Source organism: Elephantulus edwardii, unplaced genomic scaffold (genome assembly GCF_000299155.1).
Source record: "Elephantulus edwardii isolate Elephantulus edwardi_28Jun2011 unplaced genomic scaffold, EleEdw1.0 scaffold00007, whole genome shotgun sequence".
Taxonomy (NCBI): Eukaryota; Metazoa; Chordata; class Mammalia; order Macroscelidea; family Macroscelididae; genus Elephantulus; species Elephantulus edwardii.
The window spans coordinates 27,542,251-27,551,930 of record NW_006399757.1 but is presented as its reverse complement, the minus strand read 5'-3'; positions in this window follow the sequence as shown (position 1 = coordinate 27,551,930).

Here is a 9,680-nt window from a genome sequence, read left to right as displayed (position 1 = left end):
CACACACACACACATATATATATATATCATACTATTAGAGTGGAAATACATAAATAAGACAGGAAGCCAAGTTTCAGAATCAAGCATGTATGTTTTGCATAGGGTAGAAGAATTTATATATATGAGAGGGGGAAATGACATATATACTGTATCTTTTTGAAAATAACGTATGTATGGTTTTGCATATGACATAGCATCTCACACACATATTCTTTTAATAACTTCATTATTACAGTTTTTTTTACTTTTTGATAACTTCTGTTTCAATTTTTTTCTGACCAATTCACTAATACTAAATAAACTTGATGTCTGATGATATACATATATATATGCTTGGTTCTTGAAAATAGTCCTCAAGTGTTTAAGGCAACCCCTTTCTAGGTAGATTTCCTCCCTCCTTCTGCATTCTCCAATGCAAAAAAAATAAATCTTTTTCACCCTGGAAGCATCCTGTACCCAGGGATGCCAGTTCTATATCAGAGGTAAACAGATTAAGCCATCCTGAGTGAGTGATATAGGACATTCAGGCAGCTGAGGCATACGACTGGCTGCCTGGGAGCTAGGAAGGAATACAAGACCTGAGCCCATGCAGGAAACAGTCTTTATGTGACACAGGACCAGCTCATGCTCATGTTATAGCAGCCCTGAGAACAGTCCTCTGCATGGCCTTCCACATTTCTCCAACAAGCTGTACTTGATCAGGTAGTTAAATTTTCAGGGTTTCATTCACCTACTTTATACTTTGTGGTTGTTCATGAGTTATAATTGATAGTCTATTTATGCTATAGATTAGGGTTCCTAAATTTGCTTCAATATTTTCTTGAATTCTCTTTATAATTGGAACTTTTATAGCAATACTATCATATTTTTGTAAATAACACACATAATTGTTATAAATGACAAAATTATGTAAAACGAATTTCTGGAATAGCACAACCATGTATGTTTCATGATATTTCCAAAGATGACTTTTGGCCTTGTTCAATAAATACAATGTTTGAAGATTGGTTGGTTGTTTTGTTGGATTTTTTTTTTTAAATAATGTTGTTGTTAAGTGCCATAGAGTTGTACACAACCCATAGCAACACAAAACTTCATCTTTTCTTTTCTCCAAGTTCATAGAGTTCTGGAGACACACTTTTCTAGAAGTGGATACCACTCCTGCATCCAAGGTTGTTTAATTCAGGAGATCCTAAAAAATTAGGCCCAAGGGCCCAAAAGCCTTTTAAAATACGAGGCCAAATTCAATCAGCTCAGATCCTAATGTGATCAATAACCACACCCCAGTTTCAATGCCAAACCAGAAAATACAACTTTACAGAAATGTTTACATTAAAAAAAATATAAACTTTAGCAAAGAAATTATGCATTGAGTTTGGCAACAGCTTTCCCATGAAGGAGATTGCCCATCTTTCTAGCTTGGAGAAGTTGTTGGATTCAAACTGCATATCTTTAACTTGTCAGCACAATCCCTTACCACTAAGCTACCAGAGCTCCTTAAGGGAGGAAGTGGTGGGCAAAAATTATTAATTCATCCAATAAATTGGGTAAAAGGAAAGGCAATAACCAATAAGGACTTGATGATACATTGCAACAAATTACATTAATAAATTATAATTAATGTTTTAGAATGTGTATTTAAAATCAATGCTTTGGAAGTTTTTACTAAAAAAATTAAAATATAGTAGACTTTGGTCAGTAATATCTTCCCTAATATCCTATTGTTTTTCTCATCTGTTGCCTTTGTGTACGATACTCAAAGCTGACCTTCCAGTGGCTTTTTAGAAGTTGTAAGAAACTTTAGAGAAGGTATTTTCCCCACAGAGCAGTGGGTGGATTCAAACCTTGTGCCTTTGACTTGGCAGTACAAGTTCTTACCAGTCCTTAGACCACCAGAACTCCTTTCTCTTCTAAACACATAAAACATTACTTTTCTGTTTTTTTACTACTAAGCTGTGTGAAGCAATTCAGATGGCTTTGACTGAACAAAAGGATTAATATTTCATATCCACCCAGGAACTTGAGAGGAGAAAAACCTGGTCATCTCCTCCCATGAAGATTGATGTTGTCACGTGCCTTTGAGAAGACTATGACTTTTAGCAATCCTGTAAACAATAGATCAAAACTTTGACAACCTGAACCATTCTCACTATATTTGCTTTGCTTAAGCACATGTTACCATCACTATGTCAACACATCTGATTGAAAGTCTTCTTCTGTTTCTCTGACCCTCTACTTTTCCCAGAATGATGTCTTTTTAAAAAGACAAGCATCTCCTAGCAACAGACCTAAATAATGAGAGACAAAGTTTCATCATTATTGTCTCAAAGATCACCCTGGTTGTGTTTCCTACAAGACAGGTTTGTTCTTTTGAGTGTCCATGGAATATTTCATGCTCTTCCCCAAGACCATAATTCAAAGGCATGGATTCTCTTTCAGTTTTCCTTAATCAGTGTCCAACTTTCACATGAATGTGAGAGAATGGAAAATATCACAGCTTGGGTCAGGACATCCTTCACCCTTGCTGTTTAGCACTTTAAAGAGGTTCCATTATGAAATAATAAAAGATATATTCTAAAATTAAAAATAGAGGTTCCAGATGATTTTCATGTTCTATGATATCTAATATTCCTCATCTATACTACTTCTTAGATAATCTGATCCCTTTATGTCACAAAAGAAATTTACTCAAGACAAGTCCTATTGGAATAAAAATGTTATTTTATTGCTATCACAAAAAATACTCTATTTACAAATGAGATTATAACCACTAGTAGGATGAGGAGAATTTGTGCTTGGTGACCCAATTCAATCCTTAACAAAAGTCATTCAGAACAAGTACATCAGATAGTCTGTCTTCTCTTATCTATGACACTTCTCAGAGGAAGCAATTATATAATGATAAGGATTCTGAACTCAGGAGACAGATGACTGGCATTTGAGTATTGAATGGCTACTTAATTATATCTGTACTCTTGGATGAGATACCTAACATGCTTCCTTTTAAATTACTTACAGACTACTTATATTCTTTATTTAAGAGATTAAAGTTCTCCTAAAAGTCTAGAACAATATGGCTACATATTCCTATTTGCTTAAAAGAACACACACAATTAGAAATTGGCTTATAACAGTTTGTATTTACGACAATAGTAAAAAACTAATATCGAACTATTTTGTGCTTAATAATAGTTGTCTCATAATAATACCAAGATGTAATGCAAGAGTAATATTTGCTCTGATAATGAAGGTTATTTGTCAGTTTGTTGGACCCATGATTCTCAGTAGTTTGACAGTTATATGATGATGAAATTAATAGTCAAGTAATGATGGATCTAATTTGGCTGTTTGTCATAATAATATTTGATAATAATTATGCAATTTTCCATGTTGTGCTGGTATTTGGCTAACCTCTATTTTTATATGAAAGTTTTCAAATAACCTGGTATTTGGGACCAAAGATTGTCAGTAAGTGAAGATTTTGGCTTGTCTCAGAGCTCAGGCAATCCCAAGGAGTATTGTGAGATAACCTAAGGTTATAAATTTCTGTATCCACTTAAGGCTACCAAATGCCATTAAAGCATACAGTGTAGTCCTCTAAAAACTGGAAGCAATTTAACAACAAGAAGACAACTTGATTTTTAAAATGAGTAAAGAATTTTATTGGATACTTCTCCAGAAAAGATAACACAAAAGTACAAAAAGCACATGAAAAAATACCCCAAGACATTAAATCATCCAATTAAAAACCCTAACCCACTGTCTTTGAGTCAATTTTGACTCTTGGAAATCCTCTATCAAGTTTCTAAGGATGTAAATCTTTACAGGAGGAGATTGAACATATTTCTTCCATGTGAACAGCTGGTGAATTTGAACTACTTACCTTTCAATTAGCATAACTGATATATTTTTATTGTTACTACGTGTCATTGAGTTGGAACTGACTCATCACTAATCGTCCAGTGGTCTTCAGGGGCCATCAGCCATCAAAGGAGATTGCCCATCTTTCTCCTGTGGAGCAGCTGATGGATTCCATCCACGAGCCTTTGGGCTGGCAGTGTAGCTCTTTATCACCACTAGGCCACCAGGGATTCCTCAAACAATACTTACGGCAAAACTTTTTTTAATTCACTAGTATTATAACAGGGAACTCTGTCGGCTTAGTGGCAGGGAACATTACTACCAACCTAAAGACATGGTGTTCTAATCCACCTGTGCGGGAATGATAGACAATCTCTTTCCTGTGATTTATTGCATCTGAACACCTGCTGTTAGGTCACCGATGAGTCATTTCTAAGTAGAGGACATGTAACAACAACAGCACATGTACACAGATACAAACACATGCACACATATATACAGCTTCCACTATGCCACCAGAGGACCTTTATACTCAACTAAAACAAACCCCTCAAACTCACTGCAGTTGTTTCCAATGTGTAGGAACTCTTCTTTGGGTTTCTGAGGTTGTAATTGAAGGAGACTACCCTCTTCTCCTGCAGAACCACTAATGGACTTCAATAACTAAAAACGAGTGGAGTCTGGGTTAGCAGTCAAAGAGAACAACTGACTCCTGATACATGCTGCACTATAAGGAATCTTGGATACAATAGACACAAACGGTAAATATCATCAGTCTCCACTTATTCTCAAACTAAACTCATGGCTGTAGAATCTGAACTGACACACAGATGACTCTCCAGTGGAGGCTGTAGACCACATGAGAGGAGATTGTCATTTTTAGGTGCCATTAAGTTGAGCCCAATTCTTGTGCCTGTGTAGTGTCATGTGGGAGAGTAGAACTGCCATATAGGGTTTCCAAGGATGTAATCTATATAGGAGCAGATCAACAGACTTTTTTTTAGGAGAGATTGTTATGTTTTGGTTAAAAAGTATGCTTTCTTAATTATTAAATTTTATTAATTTAATGAACATTTACAGAGATTTGAGGTTTTCATTCATTCATTGTTGCACTATTTTCTCTAAGCCAGTTCTGATTAATCTCCTTTGTCAGTGTGTCCTTTGCTATTCCCTATCACTCCGCACTGAGAGAGACTTCACCCTGATTCATAAGGAAAAGGGGATGGCGTATTCTCTTAGCTACTTCCTGCTGAAAAGGGACACTGTAGGTTTCAGGGTGAAGATCTCACTACTCTAAAGGGCCCCTTTGGCAATAGGAAACACATAGACTATTATGGAGATTGATTTTGGAATTTAGATGCACTGTTATCAAAAAGCACGCTTTCAATCATTGTGCTACCAGAAATACTCAAGGTTCCTCTGAAATATATATTCCGTCACATTAGTGTGTATACGCACTAGCCACTTAAGAGAACTCCGTGTGTGTATGCATGTGTACACGTGCACAAGTGCATGCATGTGTCCAAAGCTGCTCCCAACTGTGGGGGAAAGCTCTTCAGCCCTATTTGAATGATGTAGTAGCAGATAGGTGAAAGCTTATTCAGGAAATGACCTTACTTAAACTTAAAATGATCCCCCCAAAAAATGGACATGGATAGTCTTCATAACTAAAGGAAAATAAGATATCTTAGTCTTGTGAGTTTCTGTGAAAACTAGACAGGGGGGAAATGAGAAAATTTAGATAATATAGACTTCCAGGGGGAGAGAATAAAAATAATATCATCTAGAGTGAGTAGCAAGCTGCTTTTACTTCAAATTAATGAGCATTTATTGAATGATCAATAAATGGCAGACGGTCTAATAACTACTGAGGATAAAATAATTAAAAATTATGGGAGCTTTCACTTTAACTAAAATGATAGACCAGTAGGTTCAATACCAAGTAGCCAGTGTGTTTATGGGATAACACAGCAGCATATGTAACCTGGTCCTAAGGACTTAGGAAGGGCTTTTAACTTCGTTGTTGGGATTCATGGGAGACTTCCAGAGAAGAAACGATTGGGAAGACATACTGACAGCCTCCGTCTCCCTGAGAGAACACGACTGGATGACAGACAAGCAGCCCAAATTGCTCAGATAGTTTTTCTCATATTTTTTGAGGCTGCTTTGACTCTCTAAGGAAGCAGAGTATGTCTTTGTTTTGCCTTTATTGCTCACAACGCTTTAATTTCCTGGTTTGTTCAGTTATGGAAGGTGCTGTCATATTATTAGTTGCCTCGTATTTCCTCCTGACCCCAAGGTCAGTGTTCATGCATGTTGTACAAGGTCTTTTGACTAGCTCAGTATTCAAACCCTTTGCATAATTATTACCTCCATTTTATCTGGAACTTTTTTTGGGGCTCTATATTTAAGCATCAGTTCATTCTTATATTGCTTCCCTTAATGCTTACAACAAGGACCCTTGATTTACCACGGCTCTGTGCATATATGAATGCTCTGAAAATAAGGTCAGATTCTGAGCATTATTTAAATGTTTTCTGGGTGCTAAATGTGCAGGCCTGAAGAACGAGGTGGCAGTAGGTCCTGCTTAGTGAAGAAGAATAACTTGTACAAAATAAGAGAAATAAATGCTTACTGTTCTCTACTCCAAGAGTGATTAAATATAATGAGTTTTTCAATGTTAAATAAAACATCTTAACTCAGACCATTGCACCGAAACTTTAAATGTATATATAGATTACTGTAAAAATCTAAAAAGTTAGTGAAATAACTGTAATTGCTCAACCTAATGGCCCAAAGCATAACTATTATTTTTGTTTTGCTTCAGTGTTATTCATAGTTTAAAATGCTACTATATCCCAATATATATTTTCCAGTAATTTCATAAGTATTTTATAGGAGTGTGGTGTATGTCATATCACTGAGGTTTTCTTCACTGAATATTAATCTTTCCTTCACACACTACATATACTTTTTATTAACTCAGGTACCTTCAAGTCATCCTTAATATTCCACTTTTTTTTCTACCTCTGATATTACAAACATCACTGGACCTCGTTATTTTTGCCTTTAATTCTGAAATCATCAATTTCTTTTATCCTTCAGTCAGACAATCTAAAATTCACCAAGGTTTCAAGTTGTTTCTCACTGAGGATGGGGTGACAGGCTGTGAACTAAAGGCTAGAGAATACGAGCAGAGTGTCTCATTCAGCCAAATTTGACCTTCACTTACTTCAGCAATAGTTATATTTTCAGAAAGGTCCATTTGACAGAACATTGAGCACAAAAGTCTGTTTTCCACTCTCTTTGTGGTTTTCAAATGGCTGGGTTCAATAGAGAATAAAATTTTGAAAATAAGGTCATATAACTAATCCATAGCATGTGTAGAAGGAACACTTAAAATTTGTCAGGCCCTATCCTAATGTTTCATGTGAATCATCTAACCACAACTTTAAAGGTGAATTTTATATCTCACCTTGGTTTACAGAAAAGAACACTAAACCATAAGATTAAGTAACTTACTAAATGTCATGCAGTTAAGGCTGGTAGATTCTCCTGATTCTTCTTCAGGAAAAGCATTCTTACAGAAGGATTATCAAGTGGATTTAGACAGAATCTTGAAGATATGCATTTAAATCTTGAATCTGTTAGCACGGTGACTGATGCTGATTCAGCTAGCCAATAAATATCCCCCAAATATATATTGTATTATAAATATTTTATTAATTTGATCTTTGAACATCTGAGAATGATGACAAAACTTATGTGCTGCAACATTCTATGTGTTTTTGTTTTTAGTTGCTGTGGAGTCAAATATGACCCATAAGTGATCTGATGAACAACAAATCCGGACACTGTCCTATCCTGTGCTACCCTTATACCTCCTGACACACTAGAGTGCATTGCAACAGTCACTGTGTCAATCCACCTGGTCAAAGGACTTCTTCTTTGGTGATCTTCCACCTTTCCGAGCATCATGTTCTTCTCCAAATAACAGCTCCTCCTAGGAACATGCCTGAAGTATGTGAGGCAAAGCCTCATCATCTTTGTCTCAAAAAGCATTCTGGCTTCACCTTCTCCAAAATATGTTTGCTCTTTTGGCGGTTCATGGGATGTTCAGCATTCTTCTTCAACACCATAGATCAAAGACATCAATTCTTCTGTCATTCCTATTCATTGTCCAGCTCTCAGACACATAGCAAGTGATCAGAAAGACTATGGTCTAAATAAGATGGACCTTAGTCCTCAAAGTGACATCATTAATCCTCATTCATTTGGAGAGGTCCCTAACTCCAGACTTTCCCAGTTCAATATTCTCTTGATTCCCGACTGCTTGTGTCAAGGATGTTAACTGTGAATTCAAGTAAGATGAAGTTGTTGATGGTTTAAATCTTTTCTCAATCTACCATGATGTTGCATATTGGTCCAGTGGTAAGAATCTTTGTCAAGTAAGATGAAGTTGTTGATGGTTTAAATCTTTTCTCAATCTACCATGATGTTGCATATTGGTCCAGTGGTAAGAATCTTTGTCTTCATGAGATTGAGATGAAATCCATACTGAAGGCTGTATTCTCTAATCTTCAGCAATAAGTGTTTCAAGTTCTCATTTTTAAGAAGCAAGGTAGTGTCATCTGCATAATGCAGGTTATTAATGAGACTTCCACCGATCCTGATGCCACATTTCCCTTCCTAGAGTCCAGTTTTATGAGAAATTCACACAGCACACAGATTAAATAAGTGGGGAGAGAAAAATACAACACTAACACGTTCCCTTTCTAATTTTAAAGCATGTAGTGTTCCCTGCCTCTGTACACACAACAGCCTCCTGGTCTGTGTGTTTGAAGGAAGAGCCATGTTGTGACTGCTAAGAGATAAAGTTTGCTGGATGATAGAGGTAACTGGAGGCTTTTTGCATCCGCATTTTTGGACTGAACCTGAACGTCCACTTTTCATTCAGTTAATAGAGACATTGTGTCTTGCTTTTAATCTGGCTTGGAACTGCTGCTCACTAAATCTGAACTTTTACTGTGTGATATCCTTTGTCTTTCTCAACCCCCGATATATTTCCCTAATACGCCCCACAAATGCAGAAAAAGTAATTCTGTGATGTCTGAGTGGTCAATTTTCAATGAACATCTGACCTGGTGATTAGTAGAGGAACTTGGGGGTCATGTCTGATCCTATAGGGATCAGTTTTATAATGAAGATATTATTGTTATTGATGGAGACAGTTACCCTTTGTGGAGTTAGTAGAGGTTGGAACCAGCCTTCCCACATGGCCATTGTTCCTTTGACAAAATTCGAAGTCCAAAGCACTTAGGCAGGTATAAGTTTGGTTATTACAGCTCTAATACAGCATAAGTTTTTTGGGTTAAATTGATTTTATAAATTTTAATTAGATGAAATTTATAGAATTTCATTCCTTCTAACATCATTGTACTATCAGTGAGTGGCTGAGTTTTCTAGAGTAACTGTGGTTTGTGCCAATGATATTATTAACTTTTGTTTGGTGCAATACAAAAGTGACTTTTATTAAAAAATATGAGATGAAGTGCTTCTGCACTGGAGAAAATGCAAACTATGGATATAAATATTTATATGATTATCCGAGAGGCTGTGCCTTATGAGGAGAAGTGTGGCATCAAGATTGGTGGAAGATCTATTAACAATCGACATTATGCAGATGACACAACCCTGCTTGCTGAAACTGAGGAGGACCTCATGCACTTGCTGCGGAGGTTCAAAGACTGTAGCCTTCAGTATGGACTGAGGCTCAATGTCAAGAAGACAAAGATTCTCACCACTGGACCAATTGGCAG